Source organism: Equus przewalskii, chromosome 17, assembly GCF_037783145.1.
Source record: "Equus przewalskii isolate Varuska chromosome 17, EquPr2, whole genome shotgun sequence".
Lineage (NCBI taxonomy): Eukaryota > Metazoa > Chordata > Mammalia > Perissodactyla > Equidae > Equus > Equus przewalskii.
This window is the reverse complement of record NC_091847.1, coordinates 46,831,257-46,851,974: the sequence shown is the minus strand read 5'-3', so window position 1 is coordinate 46,851,974 and position 20,718 is coordinate 46,831,257. Positions and strand designations below refer to the sequence as shown.

The 20,718-nt window shown below is 36.4% G+C and overlaps 1 long non-coding RNA gene across 2 annotated transcripts in view; it reads right to left on the bottom strand.

Annotated features, from left to right (window-relative positions):
- Positions 1-4,732: 4,732 nt before the first annotated feature.
- Positions 4,733-20,718, bottom strand: part of LOC139076624 (uncharacterized) — a 69,724-nt gene continuing 53,738 nt past the window's right edge. Inside the window, exons 2-3 of one of the 2 annotated variants that reach the window (XR_011528390.1) lie at positions 5,315-5,427; positions 4,733-4,747 (exon numbers count right to left, since the gene is read on the bottom strand). This is a non-coding gene — a long non-coding RNA (uncharacterized lncRNA). Of the gene's footprint in view, positions 4,748-5,300; positions 5,428-20,718 lie in introns of both variants that reach the window. The other variant, XR_011528391.1, reaches the window with a different exon arrangement.

Sequence of the window (20,718 nt, the reverse complement as noted above, 5' to 3'; positions counted from 1 at the left end):
CCATTGAGTGTAATGATAATAAAAGTTTGCCCCTCAAAAGAGAATAATTCTTGGTCAAACATTACCCCACTTAAAATAGAAAGTCAGTTAAACATTCCACTGACAATTATCCAGTTTTCAGGTTGAAGTCCCTTTGTAAGAAAGTGCCTTTGTACATATAATTTCAATTTTATGTTAAACACTTTTTCCTAAATGACCGAGAAATGTAGGAATGTTCTATGACCCTAAACCAAAAAATCTTCTGCTCAGCCTCATTTCAGCTTTGTCTTCAGATATTATAGCTCTTGCATTAACTTTGTGAAAATTAACAGAATATATATTGCCTTTCATACACTCATCTACCTGACAGTGAAGAAATGATTTAAGAAATATAAAGTCAGCAGGGCTGTCCAACAATTTGGAAATAAGGCTCACTCTCTAGGGAAAAAACTTAAAAAGTAGAAAATATAACAGGAAATACTAGACATATATAAAGAAAATTCACTCTAAGTCAGGAACTATGAAACAAACCATGGAGGAAATGCTAAAGCATCTACTTTCAAATCAATGGGACTAAGAATTTTAGGGAGCTGGAAAGAGATGATTTATGTAAACAGGAATAAGTAAATAAAGTGAAAGTGTGTAAAATGTTGAAAATATGTTTTAAAGAATGGAGAAAAATAACATGAGTGGGATAGGCTGCCTTAGTGTAGAAAATGGGAGCTCAGGATGCAAGAATCTATCAGCTAGAGACCGGCACTGAAGGGTCTCCCTGCACACCTGCCTCCCTGGGAAGTGTGTCCTCTCGTGAAGATGTACCTATTGGGCTCGATGAGGCTGTTGCTCAGGTTATTTAACCCCTTCCCTTGTGATTCTGTATTCCTCAAGCAAGCCACCAACTTCATATTGGCTTCGTATATAGACGTCTTCTCAGGAAAGAGAATGTGCTGATCAACTAAGATTGGTATTTTATCTACTTGACATTACAATTCTCAATGTAAATCAGTGATCCTCAATGTGGCTGCATATTAGAATTACCTGGATGTTTAAATATGGATGTCAGGACCATTCCAGACCAATTAAATCAGAATTCTCTGGAACCGGGTCTAAGCATTGACATTCCATACATGATTCTCATGGCACTCATGGCTAAGAACCAGTGCCGTAATTAAACTGGTCATTTGGCTTATACATCAGCCTCTTGTCTCTTTGGTTGTTGCGTGTTGTCTTTTCATAACCAAATTCTATATGAATTGGCAAAACTGAGATTTTGGATTTGCAGAGTTGAAGATTAGTCTCCAGACCTTTTGCTACTCAAAGTGTGGTTTTCTGAATGAGCAGTGTTGGCATTATTTGGGAGCTTTTTAGAATTCAGAATCTCAGGGCAGACAAAAGACATACTGAATCAGAAACTGTATTTTAACAAGATATTTAATTGATTGGTTTTCTCATTAAGTTTGAAAAGCACTCTGCTTTAATATTTCTCAAAATACAATTCTTACACCTGTATATCTGAATAATGCTACAAATATACATTCCTGAGCCCCACCCAGACTGAACACAATAAGCTCCTTGACTCTGCAGCCAGGCAGGTTTCCACTGTGATTACTTTGTCACCTCTTTCTCTTTCATCATCAATAAATATTTCAAATACTCCTGAGAGACACAGATAATCATGATCATGAATTGTTTACAAAATATGAAATACTTTAAAATTAATCATCTAGTTCAAAAATGCTGAAAGAGTGGTAATTCTCTCTTTGATGAATCCATGCTGTTATTCACCAAGTTAGAAACCAGCATGGCCATAAAAGTAGTTACTAAAAAGGAATAGGAAAAATATTTTTAAAAATATATTTTACATAAAAAAAATTTGTCATTGAGTTATGGTTATTCATGCAGCTGCTAAAGGCTCTATTCAGAAGAAAATAAACCATTCAGCATTCGTATGGAATTGGTCATTCTACCACAGCATTCTGAATAATGTATGAGGGATCCAGGGAAGATTAATTTGAATGAAAGAATATTCTAAATAACTTTCACTTTTTAACTCACGTCAAAATTGAAAACAATATTACTGCTAAATCATTCATTCATTTTTGTTTACATTCTGGAAGTTGCATGGCTGGGAGTTCCTCCCAGGAAAAGGATGATATACTTCAGAAATTACACAGGGCTCATGCATTTTCTTTCTTCTGCAGTAGATAACAAGTCCCTAAATGCTCATGTTTTTGTAGAGCAAGGGAATAAAAGATCCTCCCATCATTTAAGAGAACAGTTAAAAGTGGAACACCTGGTCATCAGTAGGAGTCCATGAACTTGACCCATGAAGTGACTCAGAAAGAAAGAGCTACATTGGAGAATGATTTGAAAACAAGCTTTGTGGATATGATGCCCCGAAACACAACTGTTTGATAACAGAATAATTATCTTTAGGATGCCATGCCATGACCATTTTCCTGTAGAGTTCCCATCTTGTCATAACTTTAATGTTTGGTTGTTTTAATGAATTATAAGATGCAGCTATGAGGAGGGGTCACTGCCGTTATTTGCCAGTAGAATCAACAGAAGGATGATTCTCTCCACTCTATATACCCTGGCAACCTCTGTTGTTTGAGTAGGATGGAAGCATCTGACTGACTATTTTGATCTGAATTCAGGAAGCAAAGGCAACACAGCTGATATTCTTCCTGAATATCTCTGCTTCTGAATATGTTATCCTGGCAGATTTTCAATGTAATTCCCCAGTAAAAGTTAACAAATGTGAGAAAAAGAAGCCATAAATAGCAAAACATCCTATTTCAACTAAATACAAGTAAAATAGTTTAATGAACTAGATATCAGAATCACAATTGTTCCAAATGATTATTTTGTAAATAATACAAGACTCCTTAACACTAAAAAAAAGATGTATCTGCTTTTTAATAATCAGATGTCTAAATCCAATAATCTGGATGATTAAAACAAGAAGAGCATCTGATTATATTTGCTCTTCCCAAACCCCACTGAAATGTTAACATATAAATAAAAGTAAGAATAAGTCCAGTATACTAATGGTTAACAAAGAAGGGTACCATCAAATCAAATCTTGAAGAATTTCTGGAAGATAACATATATGTGATAAAAGATTGGTGGAAAACCATGCAAAATTTAAGAACTCACAATGCTGTAAAAACAAAACTGCCAAAAAGTGAGCTTTCTCAGAAGACCCTCGTAACAAACACAAGATGGGGCAGCAAGAACTGGGAGCAATCAGTGGACCCATTTATAAAAAGGCTACACAAACCTGTTTAATACCCCTGCTGTCAGAATTACTGGCTCTAGAGTTTGATCCAAATAAAGATGAAACAGCCTCAAAAGTAAACAATCATCTGCCACCAGAGATTCAGACTGTGGGTGTTAGGACCAAAGCTAGAAGTGGAGTCATGGTCCAGGCAACTTCTGGATCTCTTCACGAACCTTGAAATTCTATTCTCAGAGCATATAATACTAGAGTCCACCTGACCAAACATATGCCCAGTCCAACCCATGACAGACAGGGATCCTGTAATCAGAGTCTAGATCCACTGCCCTTAGGCCACTGGTAATAAATAAACCCCGTCTAGCAATCTAGACTCTACCCTTTATAATATCAATGACAATCATGTTTAATTAGAATTCTCAAAAATTAATCACGGTTATTGTTTTTAAAGACCCAATAAGAAGGTTGAATAAACTAATGGCTATGGTCGGAAAGAAATAAATAGAGAAAAAAAGTTAAAGTTAAAAAAAATCAAGTTAGGGATCTGGAAAGCTTAAATAGGAAGTTCTGTCAGAACACAATGCAAAGGGAAAGAAAAAAAGAAAATTATGAAAGAAAACCCATGAGATATGGAGGATCAATTGAAGAAATCTTATAACTAGCAAAATGGTCATCCCAGAAGGAGATAGAGCTAATAGAGAGGAAGAAATAATCAAAGAAAAAATAAAGGCCCACAGTAAAAAAAGAAAACACTTGAACATAATTAAGTTAAATTATGAACCAAAAAAATAAAGTAAAACATCATAAAACCATATAAATTTAAAAAATATATTATTTCCAGAGGTAAACTAAAACCTGAAATTTCAGGAAAAACATAGTACAATGTTTATTAGGTCCAAGAACTAAAAAATTAAACCTCAACTCTTGTGCCTAGTTAAGTTAGTATTCTGAATTCATATTCATATTCATAATGCATTTAACACCTTAAAATGTTATGATTTATGGGGCTTTAAGTTTTTTTCTTGTTGATGAAAAATATTTCTGAGAAAATAACAAAATAAAAATCCAAGATACAAGAATATATGAGGCAAAAGAAAGGTAAGCCAAGAGCTCAGGAAAATGTTTATTTAATTCCAAATAATTATTTATATTGTAGCTGTGAAATATACTGCTTTTATTACATAAGAATTCATAAAAGAGGCATAATGGAAAACCACAGTATAACTATTCAAATTTTGGAACTAAAATTGTAAACAATTCTTACAAAATCTGAAAGGTAAATAAAGAGGGAGAAAAAGACAGGTAAAAATTTTGCTAAACATCTTCTCTCATTCATAGGCAAAGTTATAGGTATTGATAACCAAAAGTATGTTTAAATGTGTCTATTAAAATATTAAAGGTAATTTTTACTAGTAGAGAAATAAGCTCGTATAAGATGGCAAAAATAAGACCAAAACATACCTGCAATTTTAAATATTCATTCTCAGATTGGAGAAAGTATATACATTTACACCCAAATCCAGCGATCTAAAACAAAATAACATATAAATTTGAAAATGAGTAAACGCAAAATAATATACTAGGAAAATATTAATAGAAAAAAAGAAGTTGATAACATTGATATAAAAATTAGGATTCAAAGGAATTAAAGTGGCCTAAGAAGATCTAATGACTACAAGCTTTATGTATCAAACAACATAGCTTTAAAGTATAGAAAGCAAAACCTGTTAGTGTAGAAGAAAGTTGACAAAGCAACAATTATATTGAACTTAACACCATTATCTCAGGTATCAGAATATGAAGGCAAAAACCTATTTAGGATATAAAGTATTTGAATAACAAAATGAACAATGTTGAGATACATATATATATGAGAACATACCTCAGCTGCCATTTATCTCTGTATATATATACATAAAGTGTATATATACAATGTTTAATATACAACATATAATGTATATATAATATATATTGTGTATATGTATATTCCATATATATATAATACATGTATTATATATAATGTATGTGATATATTCAAAGGGCAGAAGAAAGGGGCAAAATAAAGCAACTTAATTTTCACCTCTGAAAACTCACTTGTTGGGGCTAGGTCTTTCCTTGTCCTTGGATAAAATCTCAGGCAGACTTCATCTCTCATTTGTTCATTTTTTGACAATACAAAGTCCTTCTGTGTGCTATAGACGGAAACACTTCAAAAGGAAAGGGGGGCATAGTTACTTCTTCTCTATTGACTCCACCTGAAGCTACTGTCTCTCTCCCCTATATCAATTTGCTAGATTGTCAATGCTCTTTGAAGTTTGAAAGGTGGTGGGGAGAAGCAAAGAGCAGAGAATAGTTTCCTAAAATGAAAGAGTTGTAAGCTAGAGTCAGTACTCTCTTAGCTTGGTATATGTTAAATACTGAATTTCACTCCTCAGTGTGCTTTGTGGATTCCATGAAGAATATTCATTTTTTGGAATCTCTCACTGAAATTCTTTAATGCACTTTCCAGCCGGCTGCTTATGCTGACCTCGCTCTCCCACCACCCACTGCCCCAGCTTGAGATATTTTGGTTCTCAATAGTCTAAGTTCACTCAAAAGGCTCTCCTTCTGAATTCCACCAAATCTCCAGGTTGCACTCTTGGAAATAATACCAATAAGAGAACCCCAGGCAAATCTCTCTGGGCGCATATTCATAAGAAACACACATTTTTAATCAATCTTTGAGAAAGCATTCTCCAAATCATAGCATTCTATGGGAAATCAAGAGACTTCCATTTCTTGCTCTTTGGTTCCTTCAGGCACGTCAGGCACCAATCAACAGTGTTGCTCAAGCCTCCAGAGAAATATGACGTTTCCTGAATGGTTTCTAAACCTCCCACAATCTACTTGAGGTTAGAGGAGGAGCGCCTCCCTACTCCTATCATGTTATATGTGGGGACATGCCACAGCATTCCAATGACTTTTTACAAAGAAATTCTCTCTCCAATCTCCAACCCCCTTTCATCCTTTCTATCCTCTTTTATAAGTGGTCAATCAGCTAGAAGTTGAAACCTTCCTTTGCAAGACAAGTGCAAGGTTAAGTGGTCTAACACCTTACTTTAGACCATGGGAGAAATTGTCACCTATTGTTTTCTACTCTGTCATTTTGGCCTCACCAGAAACTAAGACTAACATTCCATTTAACATCCTGTTAAAGAATGAGTTGGTACTGGCGTCAACAGGTCTACTCCTGCAGACTATAATTTTCCAGCGTCTACTGTAGATCAGACAGCAGCAATGACAATGTGAATTTCTCCAGCTCAGCTCATGGAAGTTGTTTCCCATGAGAATCAAGGCAATCGAGGACTCAATGGTAGCATGTGATAATCTTAAAGAAGGAATAGCTGAGCATTTGGAGATTTGACTATGACAGAGAAATATGTGACACTGGGAAAATCTCCATTGCCTCCATCATGTCCGGTGATAAACAGAAGAGAAAAACTATTTGAACAAATAGATCAGGACAACTTAAAATGTTACTTGAGTAGTGAATTCATAAATAAGCTGTGCCTTTCTCAGTTCAAGGTCAGAGGATAGAGTTGGCCTTACTCCATAAGTATCTCCCTGATTTTGAGAATATTACATGACGGTTTTAGATATCTGAATGGGGACAAAAATTTTAAAAATAATCTACACGGTGATTCCCCCCACTCCCCAATTACAGAAGTTATCAAATCCAAATGGAAAACTTGCGCCTGCTGCTTCTAGCAGAATGCTCTGCCCACACAGGCAGCTTAACTTGAAAACCATTCAAACAGGAAGCTTTGGAATTAGTGTGCATAGACCCTTGTGCTTAACCAGGGACTACATTTACAGTGGCTGAACACTTCACCTTCTAGAGCCAATTTATCCCACCCAAGATCAGAAGGCACAAACAGATGCTCATTTATCCTAGGAGACTGTATGAGCTTCTGACTCATAGAGGAAGAGTTCCAGAATCCCTTGCTGTGCAAAGTGTTCCACCTAGTGGGAGTTCAGAAATCTGGAACCTTCCATCCCCAAAGAGATTTAATGAAAATCTACTAAATATCTCGGGGATACAATACAGAGTGTTCCTCCATAATGCCACCAGAACTATGCCATTGGTTTTACCTCTGTTTTTCATTTTGGAGAACATACCTCAGCTGCCATTTATCTGTACAGTATGAGTGATGGAAATTAGATACAAGAAACCAGTATGCAGCTAGCCTCAGGGGCAAATTTCAGAAATAACACCTCTAAGTATCAATGTAGAAATTGGGCTACTTGACCATGGTATCAAACTAGAGTGAATGCTCCTGAATTGGGGACTATAGTGTAAAAGCAAAATGAATGACAACTAGAAGCCCACAGCATGTCTCAATTAGGGTGGTGCAGATTTTACCTGCATGCTAAGTGAGAGATGAGAGTGGGTCACATTCAATAACCAAATATTTATTGAGTAAATGATTGTTATAGGACCTGTGATATAGCAATGTAGTTTATATTCCAGTGGAAGGAGACAGAAAATAAGCAAATATGTTAAATAAAAAATATGAAGATAATAAATAAATATGCAGTGTTCCAAGTGGTGATTAAGAGTAATGAAGAAAATTAAATCAGAGTAAGGAAATGGATAGATGTTATTCTTATTTGGTTGGTCAAACGACCCCTGAGTAAGGTCACACATTAGTGGGGACCTGAAAGTAATCAGAAAGCAAGTCATACACATGTCTTGGGAAGAGCGTAGCAGAGAGGGAGTGGTACATTCAAAATAAGAGAAGTGAGAAGGTTGGCAGGCTGAAGGAAGGGTAAGGAGGCGGGTGTGAGTGGGGCAGCTAGCAAAAGGAGAAAAGTAATAGGAGAGGTCAAAGGGGTCATCAGGCACCAGATAGTGTATGTCATTCTAGATCTTGGTAAGCACTTTGAATTTTATTTTGAGATGAAGGTTTTGAGCAGAGAAGTGACATGACATGAGCCACTTTGAAAAGGATTATTCTGATCTTGTATATTACAGGGGTCAAGTATAAGGCAGGGAGATTGGTTAAATGCTATTGCAGTAGTCAAGATGGTACGCAATGGTAACCTGGACTAAGCCATGCACACGTGTGCAAGCACACATGTGTATGTGTGTGAGTGTCTGTGTAGGGTAGAGATGGAGAAAGACAGAGACCAAGATGGAGCAATTCATACTCATCAAGCAGAGACTACACATCCTTTTTGAAGCAATTAGGAGACATTAATAAAAATTAATCATGTACTAGGATATCAATTAAAAATCAATTCTAAAAAATAGAATAAAAATAGGCAACATTCTTCAATCACAATGAAACTAAATTCAGTATTAACAGTGATAGACTAGATGACAAATCTAACCCACTGGAAAATTTTTATAAGTCATCTGTATAAGTTTTAGGTTATTACTTGACTGACAGTCCTTATTAAACTAGGATCCATGTGGCCAGTCCTCTTGTTCACCAGGTGTCAAGTAAGACTGCAGAACTGGGAGGCGTACATTTCTCAGGTGTGTGTCTCAGTACAATTTTTTCCCCCAAGTCCAGGACTCCTTGTGATTTCTCCCCACGCTCTATCTCTCAGTATTTTTAAAAGTATACATCTCTTTTTTTGGTAAGTATATGTTTTTAAAGTGTCTATCTCTTGGTAAAGTCTTCCCTTCCTTCTTTCCTACTTTCCATGTTATTCTGATTCAGAGTTCTCTTGTGCACATCAAGTCTGAGCTCCACTGAAGATCTATCCACAGTGATGACAGAGCTGGGGCTGCTCTCCAGTGCAAATCTGCTCATGTTTTTTAAAAGACAAATTATCAATGAAAGCCTTTCCACAATGATTACAGATATAGTTTTTCTACCATGTGTTCTTGGTGTGAAAACAGGTTAGCTGTCTGGCCGACATCTTCTGCACATTCAAGGTATTTATATAACTTTTCCCCATGTGAATTCTCTGGTGTCTATGTAGGTGCTCACGCTGGAAGAAGGTTCTTCCACATTCATTTATAAGGTTTCTGTCCAGTGTGAAGTTTCTCACGTTGTCTAAGGACAGAGCACACCTTAAATGCTTTCCCACATAGAGACTTGTATGGTTTCTCTTCAGTATGAGTTCACTTATGTCACTTGAAGGATCAATGATTACTGAAGGCTTTACCACATTTCTTACAGACATAGGCTCTCTCTCCTATGTGAGTTCTATTTATCAGGAGAGGGAATTGTCTTGGGGAACACCATATAATTCATGCTGGAGAAGCAATTCAGTGATGTAAACGTTGGGAATTCACTACTCCCAGAGCATCACTTGTAGAGCATGTGAGGATCCACACATTATAAAACGCTCTCTGTGTCATAAATGAAAGGATGGGTTGGATGATCACTCATTCCTTAGTCAACACTAAAGATCTCACACTGAGGATATATCAATTCTAAAGTCAAGGGGAAAAAGTGCATTTGGAGTTCACATAAGAATATTTATACTGGGAATACACTCAACTAAAAAACCCTTTAGAGGCTGGCCTGGTGGCGTAGTGGTTAAGTTCGTGCACTCCACTTCAGCAGCCTGTGATACACCGGTTCAGATCCTGGGCAAGGACCTACACACAATCAAGCCATGCTGAGGCAACATCCCACACAGAAGAACTAGAATGGCGTACAACTAGGATATACAACTATGTACTAGGGCTTTGGGGAGGAAAAAAAAAGAGGAAGATTGGCAACAGATGTTAGCTCAGGGCCAATCTTCCTTACCAAAGAGTATTTCAAAAAAAACCCTTTATCACTCAAGTGTGCAGAAAATTCTGACTTTTGCTGAATGACCTAGTATTGAAAAAAATGTAGGATAAAGATGTGGTACTCTTAGACACCTTGAGTCCAGAATTTGGAAACTAGTAATAAACAACTAGATAAATCCTTTTCAGTATGTTTGTACTTGTGTTAAGCAAACGCCATTGAAAAAACTAAAAAAAAGTATATATTTCCTAAAATCTGCTTTCAGTTCCTTAAACTTTGCTTTTCTAATTATCCACTTCAAGCATGAAGAAGTGTGTTGACTATCTACTATGAAAGAAAAAAATCAGTTTAATGTGGTTTTATTGAAATCATCTAGGATTGCAGACTCATACATTATGTATCTTTGCTTTTAAGAACCAGTCGTGATATTTTCATTTTATTTGGTAAGGTACACTTGTAATTTTAAGACTTAATCTTATTTCCATTGCCAGTTCTATATCACAATGTTTCCAACTTGAGATTCTTTATTTTCAAAGATTTTGCTGTTTGCTTGCACTTCAGGAAAGATACATGGATGATACATTTTCTAATCTCATGGACAAATAAATGACTAACTGACTAAATTAAGAATTTTTAAATCAGTGTTTTCCCTCAAGCTCTGTGGAATGAATAACTAACTATTTCCTCAACAAATAAATTCTAAGGAAAAAAGAATGGTAGGCGACATTTATGGATTTAATTACACTTTAAAGACTTAATCAACCAAACAATTTGTGAATATATTTGGGATCCTGATTTGAACATACCAAAAGTAAATATACAAAATTGTGGAAGATTTATACATTGATTGGCTATAGAATGATATTACAGAGGGTTTTTTTTACGGCAATGGTTTTTAGTTACATTTTTAAAAAGAGTCCTTTTATTTTAGAGATATGTATTGCCATATTTATGAAAGAAGTAATACAATGTCTTGGAATTTCTTTCAATATTGGGGGTTGGGGAGAGAGTGAGTGGAGATACAGATGAAACAAGGTTGGCATGAATTGATAAATTTTGAACTGAGGAACGGGTACATATGGGTTTATTATACAAATTTTCCTACTTTTGTATATATTTGAAAATTTCCATAATGGCATAAGAAGAGAAAAAAGGCTAGCTATTGTTTATTCTTTTCTACAATCATGGAGGAGAGATCTAAGAATACAGCTGCCTTGGCAAGAAAGAAGTTATTTATTCATGACTTGATACTGTAATGCTTGTTGGATTTCTTTTGCTTAAATTTCAATATCTCTACTACATCCATGTCTTAGTCTCTTAAAATTAATTCTATAAGTTTTGTTAATTATCAAATTATACCTTCAGCTATGAAATGTTTTCTTCTATTATATTTTAATATTATTTTTAATATGTTCTGATTTCTTTGGCAATTCTATGTTGTTTTCCACATGGCTTAGCTTATTTCTGCTCAGTTAAATGTTTGCTGCTATTATCTGCATTCTAAGATGTATAACACATTCAATTTTCTGTGGTATAGTTTCTGCTCTTAGTTTTAAAACGTTTTAAAATTTTTCGTAATATCATGACCTTATTCATCTATATTACTGATCTTTCTTCACACTTATTTGCCTCGCAAACAGCTCCATTTTAACAGTCTCTCTTCTTTTAGCTTTTATCTCTTGCCTTACAGTCTATGCTTTCCTCCTTTGTCAAATGACAAAGCAAATGGAATCTGAAATTTCTTCCTCATGTACGAAATCTTTTTCAAGAATATGTTTTTGGATGCTTATAGCAGCTTTATTCATAATTCCAAAACTTGGAATCAACCAAGAATGTCTTTCAGTAGGTGAATGGATAAATAAACTGTGGTACATCCAGATAATGGAATATTATGCAGTGCTAAAAATAAATGAGCTATCAAGTCACAAAAATACATGGGGAAAATTTAAATGCATACTACCAAGTGAAAGAAGTCAATCTGAAGGGCCTACATACTATTTGATTCCAACTTTATGACATTCTGGAAAAGAAAAAATTATGGAGACAGTGGAAAAGATCAATGGTTGCCAGAGGATGTAGGAGGTACAGGGAGGGATGAGTAGGCGGAGCTCACAGGATTTTTAGGGCAGTGGAAATACTCTGTATGATACTGTAATGATGGATATATGTCATTATACATTTCTCCAAACCCACAGAATGTATAAAACCAAGAATGAATCATAATATAAACTATGGACATTGGGTGACTATGATGTGTCAATGTAGGTTCATCAAGTGTGACAAATGTATCACTCTGGTGGGGGGTGTTGTTAATGGGGGATGCTGTGCATGAGTGGGAGCCAGGGGTATATGGGAAATGTTTGTACATTCTGCTTAATTTTGCTTCTCTAAAAAATAAAGTCTACTTCTTAAAAAATGTTTTTCTTCTGCCTCTTGAATGCTTTATGCTCCATTTTACTATAAAATCTTTTTATAGGCCCCTCCTTGAACTTTTTTTATTTTTCAAAGATGGCAAGGCTATCTATGCCTGATATTTCCCCAAAAAAACAGGGCAAGGGGATTCTTCCTAGGCTTCCTTATTTTCCACTTGCCTGCTGTTAGAGAAATTCTTTTAAAGCTCAGATGGGGGAGCTTGCTGCTAATGTGTTGACATAGTACGTAAGAGTGGGGCCTCTAAGGCTATGAACGATCCCAGCAGGCCAACTTCATCTCTGTATGCTTTCTCCTCTGTCTTTGCAGAAGCCTCTGGGTCAGTAGCCAGATGTGGCGAGATCTAGCTTTTTTTGAGGTGCACAAATAGTCTTACTTCTTTGGACCAATCTTACTAACTTTCCAGTTAACAAAATCTCCCACTCAGTATCAGGAAACCACTATTCCAGATCAAGAGGTTCTGGAGAGACAATTCAATTTTATCTGGAAGCCACTGGAATGTTGAACCAACTCACTGCAGTCATCATTACCGCAGCTTTTCTGTTCTTTTTACTTTTCTGAGTTCTCAGCTCCAGTGCCACTATAACGTAAAGGACTTCTGTTGACCCATGTGATTCAACAGGGCCCTCCTGGGGTTTGCCTGGTCAGTCTCTCAGTTCATTCCTCCAAGCCCAGGAAGGCTTATGTCCTCCAGGATGTCAATTGCAAACTTCCTACAAGACAATCCTTCTTTTCGGGCCCAGTGATTTACAAGTAGGTTTTTTTTATTCATGCCCCATCTACACTGATTCTAGCAGAAAGCACTTTAAGTTAGTGGCGGTTTTATGGTTTTATTCCCTAGTTTTTAGGGTTGCTGTAGATTTCCCTCTAATTTTATATTTTCTACATATTATTCTAAAAATAGAAGGAAACACTCCTCCCAAAAAATTCTCGAGCAATCATTTTTTCCAGAAAGACTGACCAAATATCAGATAATAATTTTAAGTAGTCTAAAAGAGCAATGCACTTTGCCCATCTTTTCTTAACAGGTATCCTAATGACTTGAAACTACTTTTGGCTGATTTGAATCCCAGACCTGCTACTACAGTAAATAAAAAGTGGCTAATGATGCATTTTTATTATCTCAAAGTAAGAGAAGTCCCAATAGACAACTGAACATGATATCCAATTATTGTCAAGAAAAATGACTTAAGGACTAATATTCCAAAGCAAAATATCTCTATTGAAAGAGATGTCCTTCAACACTAAATTGTCTTGTAAACATAACATCTTATAGAAGGTTAAGCCACTTAGCTACTCGGAGATGCATTTTTGCAACTTAATTAGTCCCAGAGAATTCATCAAGAAGTTACATTACTTTAAAATTAAAATTCTCATGGGTCCATTAATGAAATTCTTCTATGGTGGGCTGGTAATACTGCTTTGAAATTTTGCCAGGCCAAAGTCATTAAAGCAAAGTTCCATGGAAAAGAATTTGGGGGACTTTATTTTTCCATTTATCTAAGTGTTGTTTTATGAGGAAAATATTTACCCTGACCACTCATTCCCCCACTTTCCTCTATGTGAAGGTAGAATGACTATCTCTTCAACCGCAACTCTTTTTTCATTTTCACTGTAGATAATTAATTACGCAGTCCACTCAACTGACCATCAAAGCACATGGATTTTCCCTAGCAGTAGCATAAAGAACAAGACAGTTTCATGCCAAAGAATTCCCTGTTGTCCAAATATTATCAACATTGAAGTTGCAAGAAATAACATGGAAGGCTGCCTGAAGGATAAGCAGTTTGTTAAATTCCAACTAATATCCTAAACTTTATCCTCACTTTAGTTAGACCATCAAAAAGCTGCACACTTATACTGCATTCTCTCAGATCCTCGCTGAAGCGCTTTTCCTGAATTACATTTTGGAAATATGTCATCACTTTGCTCTGAGAAAAATAGTAAAAGTATTAACAATAACAATGATAATGTTGATGCTGATATTATCGTCCCTGAAATTGGCTACTCCCACAATCTTCCCCTAGTACCTCTCTGATTTTATCCAGTTGGTATCAACTCCATCCTTCTATTTGCTCAGACCAAAAACTTTGGAGCCATCACTGCCTCCTCTTTTCCTCTGATATCCCACATGTAATCCTTCATCACATTTTGTTGCCTCCAACCTCAGAAAAAAAATACAAATGCTGACTAATTTTCACCACCTGCCCCGCCACCATCATGATGCAGACTTCTATTGCTACTCACCTGCATAAATCAAGAGCCTCCTGACAGAGGAATCAGATGAGTCATTAAAATCAGATCATATCGCTCCTCTGCTCAAATTCTCCAGTAGCCCCCATCGCATTCAGAAAGCAGCAGGGGTTTCCAAGGTCCTACTGGGTCTGGCCCCTTGTTGGCTCATCTCCTGTAACTCTCCTCCTCATTCCATTGCTTCAGCGAAACTGGTCCCCTTGTCATTCCTCAAACACTCATGAACAGCCATCCTGCTCCCTCTGCCTAGCATGCCTCCCCCTAGATATCTTCATGCCTTCTCTCTAACCTTTCAGGAGAGTCCTCCCCAGCTACCTTATTTAAAATTGAGACCACGCACACTCACTCTTGGCACTGTTTATCCTCATTCTTACTTTTTTCCCCCCATAGCATTTATGATCCCCTACCATACTATGCATTCTACTTCTATATTTTGAATGTTGTCTACCTCCTCCTAGTTTAATTTCAGCTTTCTACAAGCAGAGATTTTGATCGGTTTTGTTCACTGTTACATTCCCTGTGTCTTATGGTGACTTGCATATAGCAAGCATTCAATAAATATATGTTGAATAAATGACTATGAAAAACAATGACAATGTTAAAGGCTAATATAAGTTGCCTTTTTCTATTGGCCAAACATCATTTCTTACAGGAATTATTTACACTCACAAACCTATAAAGGTGCTACATTTAGTCTCCTTGGGAGCAAAATGAGGCTCTCCATAGGAAAAACTTAACTGAGGTCACCCAGGTGGCAGTGGCAGAGATGAAATCCATAAGTAGTCTCTTTGTCTCCCATGTCTCCACTTTCTTTTTTTTTTTTTTTTTTGAGGAAGATTAGCCCTGAGCTAACATCTGCCACCAATCCTCCTCTTTTTGCTGAGGAAGACTGGCCCTGAGCTAACATCTGTGCCCATCTTCCTCTACTTTATATGTGGGACACCTGCCCAGCATGGCTTGACAAGCAGTGCGTAGGTCTGCACCCAGGATCCAAACCAGGGCCACCAAAGTGGAACGTGTGCACTTAACTGCTGCACCACCGGGCCGGCCCCAGCCTCCACTTTCTTAATCACAGCATTGTCCTTGATTTTATCAGAAACTCATACAACACCTGACGTGTGTGTGTGTGTGTGTTTTAAGTAGAGGACATCGTTCACCATTTGAGAGTTTCTGCTTCATGTAGATCCATGGAAGAGATTTCTCTTAGGTCTCAAGAACAGACAAGCTATGTTTCTCTATATACTTGGCTCATTTTTATCTTTTGGATCCTCTTAAGTATCTAAATGTTTGTGTTCCCATCTGGGTTCTTCACTAAGAAACCCAGAGAGAAATTTTGCACTAAGGTTTAGCATGTAATGTTGGGTGCCAATCTTAACCTTGGCTTTATAATACCTTCTAAAAACTCCCATTTTCACAAACACTCCAATTTCCTTTACTATGTATTTTATCTTTTGTAGTGCGCAGTATTTGTGTAAACTCCTCAAATCCCCTTTGGGATGAGATGACATGGAAAGAAATACATTTATTTATAAATGAAATCAGTTGTGTTCTTGCATGAAATTGCTTTGACCTCTTATGAAACTGCTTATTCCTCGATTGTCCTTTAGCGTTATTTCTTGGCTTTGTTGTGGCTGAGATACTAGAAGGAGCAGCCATGAAACAAAAATAAACAAACAACAGCAACAGAAATAGTAAACTGCACCTTTGTGTATGTTCGATTTATGCAGGAAATGTCGTACAGCACCTTGTCCACTTAATACCAGTATTCTGTTGAATGAAGAGTGCCAGGGTAAATTTCTTATGTGTTGCAGAGCCTTCCAAGTAAGTGGTACACTTTTCTCTCACAGGCTGTCACAGCTGTATGCTTTGCTCTTTATTCAAAGCTAAATTTCCTGTTCACCTCTAACAGTTATGTAAGATCTTGTTAAAAGCGTTAACTTTATTTCTAATGCCATATTGCTTGCCTATCCTTATTTTCCCATAAATTTGATCTTTCATTCACTTTCTTTTTTATCCCACAGTATTATCCATATTTAGCTATGGCTGGGTAAACCAGGTGAGAGCCAAAACCTCACTTTTTTCTCCCAAGGTGTTCTTGTGTCCCTTTCATCATCCTAGCAGGTAGCACACTCTGTACTTCATGCAGAACAGAAAAGAGAAATAGTATGCAAGTATTGCTTTTTTTTTTCCTTCCAGATGTCTATACCCTCAAAAGAACATAGAGGGGTTTGTAGAAGAGAGAAAAGGAAAGGAGAGGCTTTTGTGGATGAAAAAAGGGGAATGAGGGAAACTACAGAATAGCCAATGAGCCCCAGAACAGCGGAAATGGGCCCTGCCTCTGGTGGCCCCACTGGAAGGTAGCCAGACCCCAGAGAGCTCGAGGCAGGCTAGATCACGCAGCATCACCAAAATCTCTAGGGTCCCTGGTAAACCTAGAAGCAGTGGGGACTTGAGCGAGTATGCAGCAGGGGCAGTGGAGCTTCCCTGCAGCCAACTGTTCAGATGACCTGCCAAGAACCGCTATGGCACTCTGAAAGACACTGGAGCTGTGCCATCATCCCAGGGATGAGTGAGAATGTGGGAAGCACTGAGGTTAATTGTTCTACCAGGTCCTAGGGGTTCAGGCTCAGAAACTGAGTTGAGTCAGAGAAAATAATCTTTTAAAAAGTCACATTTTTGCACAACTGTGTTTGTGGACCTACATATATGTAAGTTGCTACAAGTTCTTTTTGAAACCAGGCACAGTCCAAACCAACCAATCAACCCGATGACAAATAAACACATAAACCATGAAAAAACATGAAAATAAAGCAATGTAAGTGGAAGATAAAAAATTTGGAGTTAGAGGGATTTTATTTTGAAGGTTTGAAGTATAGTCTCTAAATGACATTCTATTGAGTACCCTGAAGGCTGAATTAAACTCTCTTCTATCAAATTTCTCTTTCCTGCAAGATATATTATACATCTTAATGCAGTTGTGAGGAACAACAAATAATTTAATGTGAACCACTTTATTAATCTAAATCCTTGGTAGATAGTTGTTACTATTATTAATTACATATTTTCAGACTGGTTGCAGCACATGAGGAACTGAATAATAACGATGACATCATGTGCTAGGTTAATTGATCACATGATATCCCATGTTAACATGCATTTTACTATTACAGCAGTCACATAAACATTGGTCTCCTGTATGCTTAGAACAGACACCTTTGCAAGCTCATTATAGCCCTTTGAGTACCTTTCTAACTCCACTTTCAGTATCATTCTGGAATGTTACGTCTGAAAGCTAGATCACTTCCATTAAGCAGGAAGAGCACATTCCCTGAATGCAGGGTCACAGATAAAATCCGCTTTTCTCACTGGTTTTATTAGGGCAATCTGCCTTTGCTTCTTGATCTCTCTTAGGGATGTGGGGCTGGAAAATGTAGTTACCACAGTACTGTCCTCTTACCTGTGCCCACAATTCTTTTCAAGGAAAATTGAGATCCATTGTCTTGTACAGCGCTGCCAAAATATCCTATATTGATTTCCGGTTTAAAAAAGTCTCAGAATAAATTGGCTTTCAGGCAGTTTATTGAGTCATTTTAAAGTTTAGTTTTCTTTAATGAAACAGCTAAGCTAAAAAATTAATTAATGTTACATAAAGACTTTCTAAAAACATTCAAAGTGGTTATAGTTTTAGGTCTAAACTCTCTTATTTATTTATAGAAACTCTAGAGGAGCTATTGTAGTAGAAAATGGCATTTTTATTTGTCATTTCCATGGTTTGTGCCTTTTATAAATGTTAAAATTTATAATGTCATGTTATATATTTTTTGAGATTCAAAAATAAGTAGAAATTCACACTAAAAAATAAAAAGCTAAACTCTTCAGGTTAAGGTCAATCTGTAACTTCATAAAAGTTTCTAGAGAAATTTTCCCTAACTCAGAGACTAAGAAACTTTTTGTTGATGGTGAGTTCTTCAACCCACTGTGTTCCATGCCAACTAAACCCAATCTGTGTTTATCTTGGACCACAGCATCAGAATCTTGTGGATATTTGTTAAGAAGGAGGATTATAGGGTCAATTCTCAAACTATTAATTCCAACCTTAGGTTCCTAGTCTAATGGGCTTCTTGATGGTCAAGAACTTCTGCACCAATCTCAATCTTTATCAAAATCTCCACCTGAACCCCTCTCTACCCCAAAACACTAATGATTTATTTTGCACACAATTTAGCTTATAGCGGAAACAGTAAGTAGTATTAAACCATGGCCTCATCCTATTTATCCTACTGCAGATAGACAACAGAGGGAAAAATGTTGGAAAAATAAGAAATATTATGAGATGAATAGCCACATGGCCTCAAAGAGAAGACACCTGGAGTCAGATTGGGAAGGAAGGATGAGTATTTTTCACTTAACTTTATTGAGATGAGAGAAATTTAGGAATAACATGCCACAGTATTAGAGAGAAACAAGACTGCGGCTTGTTTCTCAGATTTTTCTAAACTTAGCCAATTCCTTTTGGTCTCAATGGCTTCATCTGAGTAGTGGTATAAAGGATTGGATTATTTGACTGTTGACATTACTATTTTACGGTCCCAAAATTAAAAGTGGTCACGATGACTTTAGTATAATGTTAGTTGAGAGAAAATTATTAGTGATCTGTTGCTGTCATTTACTATAGTTAACAATACTGTATTGTATATTTGAAAGTTGCTAAGATAAGATTTTAAAAGTTCTCATCACACACAAAAAACCTATAACCACGTGAGGTGATGGACGTGTTAACTAAACTTATTGGGGTAATCATTTTGCAATATACCCATACATCTAATCATTGTGTTGTATACCTTAAACTTATACAAGGTTATATATCAATCACAACTCAATAAAGCCATGAAAAAATGCTGCTTTTTACCAACAACTCCTTGCAGGGGAGTTCATGACCAATAACTTTCCAACTGCTTTAAATAGATTTTGGTAAATATAAGTTGGATTGAATATTTTACTGTGAAATATGTTATATTTATAACAGAGTACATAAAACCTTCATAGAGAGTTTAGTCAATAATTATAAAGTGATCACTAGTGTAACAACCAATCAGGTCAAGAAACAGAACATCATTGACACTCAGATCCCCACCTCAACCCATGGATCCTTTTCCAATCACAGTTCTTTCTTTCCCGTAGGGATAGTCACTACCATGACTTTACAGTACTTTCTTATTTTTTTTTAATTTATCTTCTTCATAGATGAAGAAAGTACAACTCAAGTCTTGGTGCTTTTATTCTCCTTGGGAGACTTCCACACATACAACTCAATAGCAAAAAGACAAATAATCCAAGTAAAAAACAGGCAGAAGATCTGAATAGACATTTCCAAAGAAGATATTCAGGTGGCCAATAGATACATGAAAAGATGCTCAATATCCACGTTAGCTTGTGTTGCCCCCATATACTTTAACTAGATGATATAGTTTGCTTATTTTTTAGTTTTGTATAAATGTAATTGTATTTTGTGTTCCTTTGTGTTTTTTAGTTTTATTCAACATAAAACCGAATTTTGTTTTTTTTGGAAAATTGGGCCATAGCAGAGTTTTCATTTTAATTGCTGTACAATAATTTACTATGTGCCTATACCACAATTACTTATCCATTCCAGTACTGGGGAACATTTAGGTTGAAACTAGCTTGGGGATATATTAAACAATGCGGCCATGAACATATTTTTCCTTGTATTCTGCAGCACGTAACCATGCATTGCTCTTGGAATATATCTAGGAGTGGAATGCATGGTCACAGGAGATACATATCATCAAGGTAACCAGACAATGCTACACCCTTTTGCAAAGTGGTTTTGCCAATTTATACACTTATCAGCAGTGCATGAACATCCTTGAAAATCTGTCACTACTTAGATGTGTAAATTTGTCAGATTACGTAGGCTATTATACTCAATCACTCATCCATCTGTCCATTCATTCAATAATTTTTAAGGCTTTCTATGTCCCAGCCAGTGTGCTAGGCACTGGGAACAAAAGGTGAGTACAACAGGGGCTGGCCCCATGGCCGAGTGGTTGAGTTCGTGTG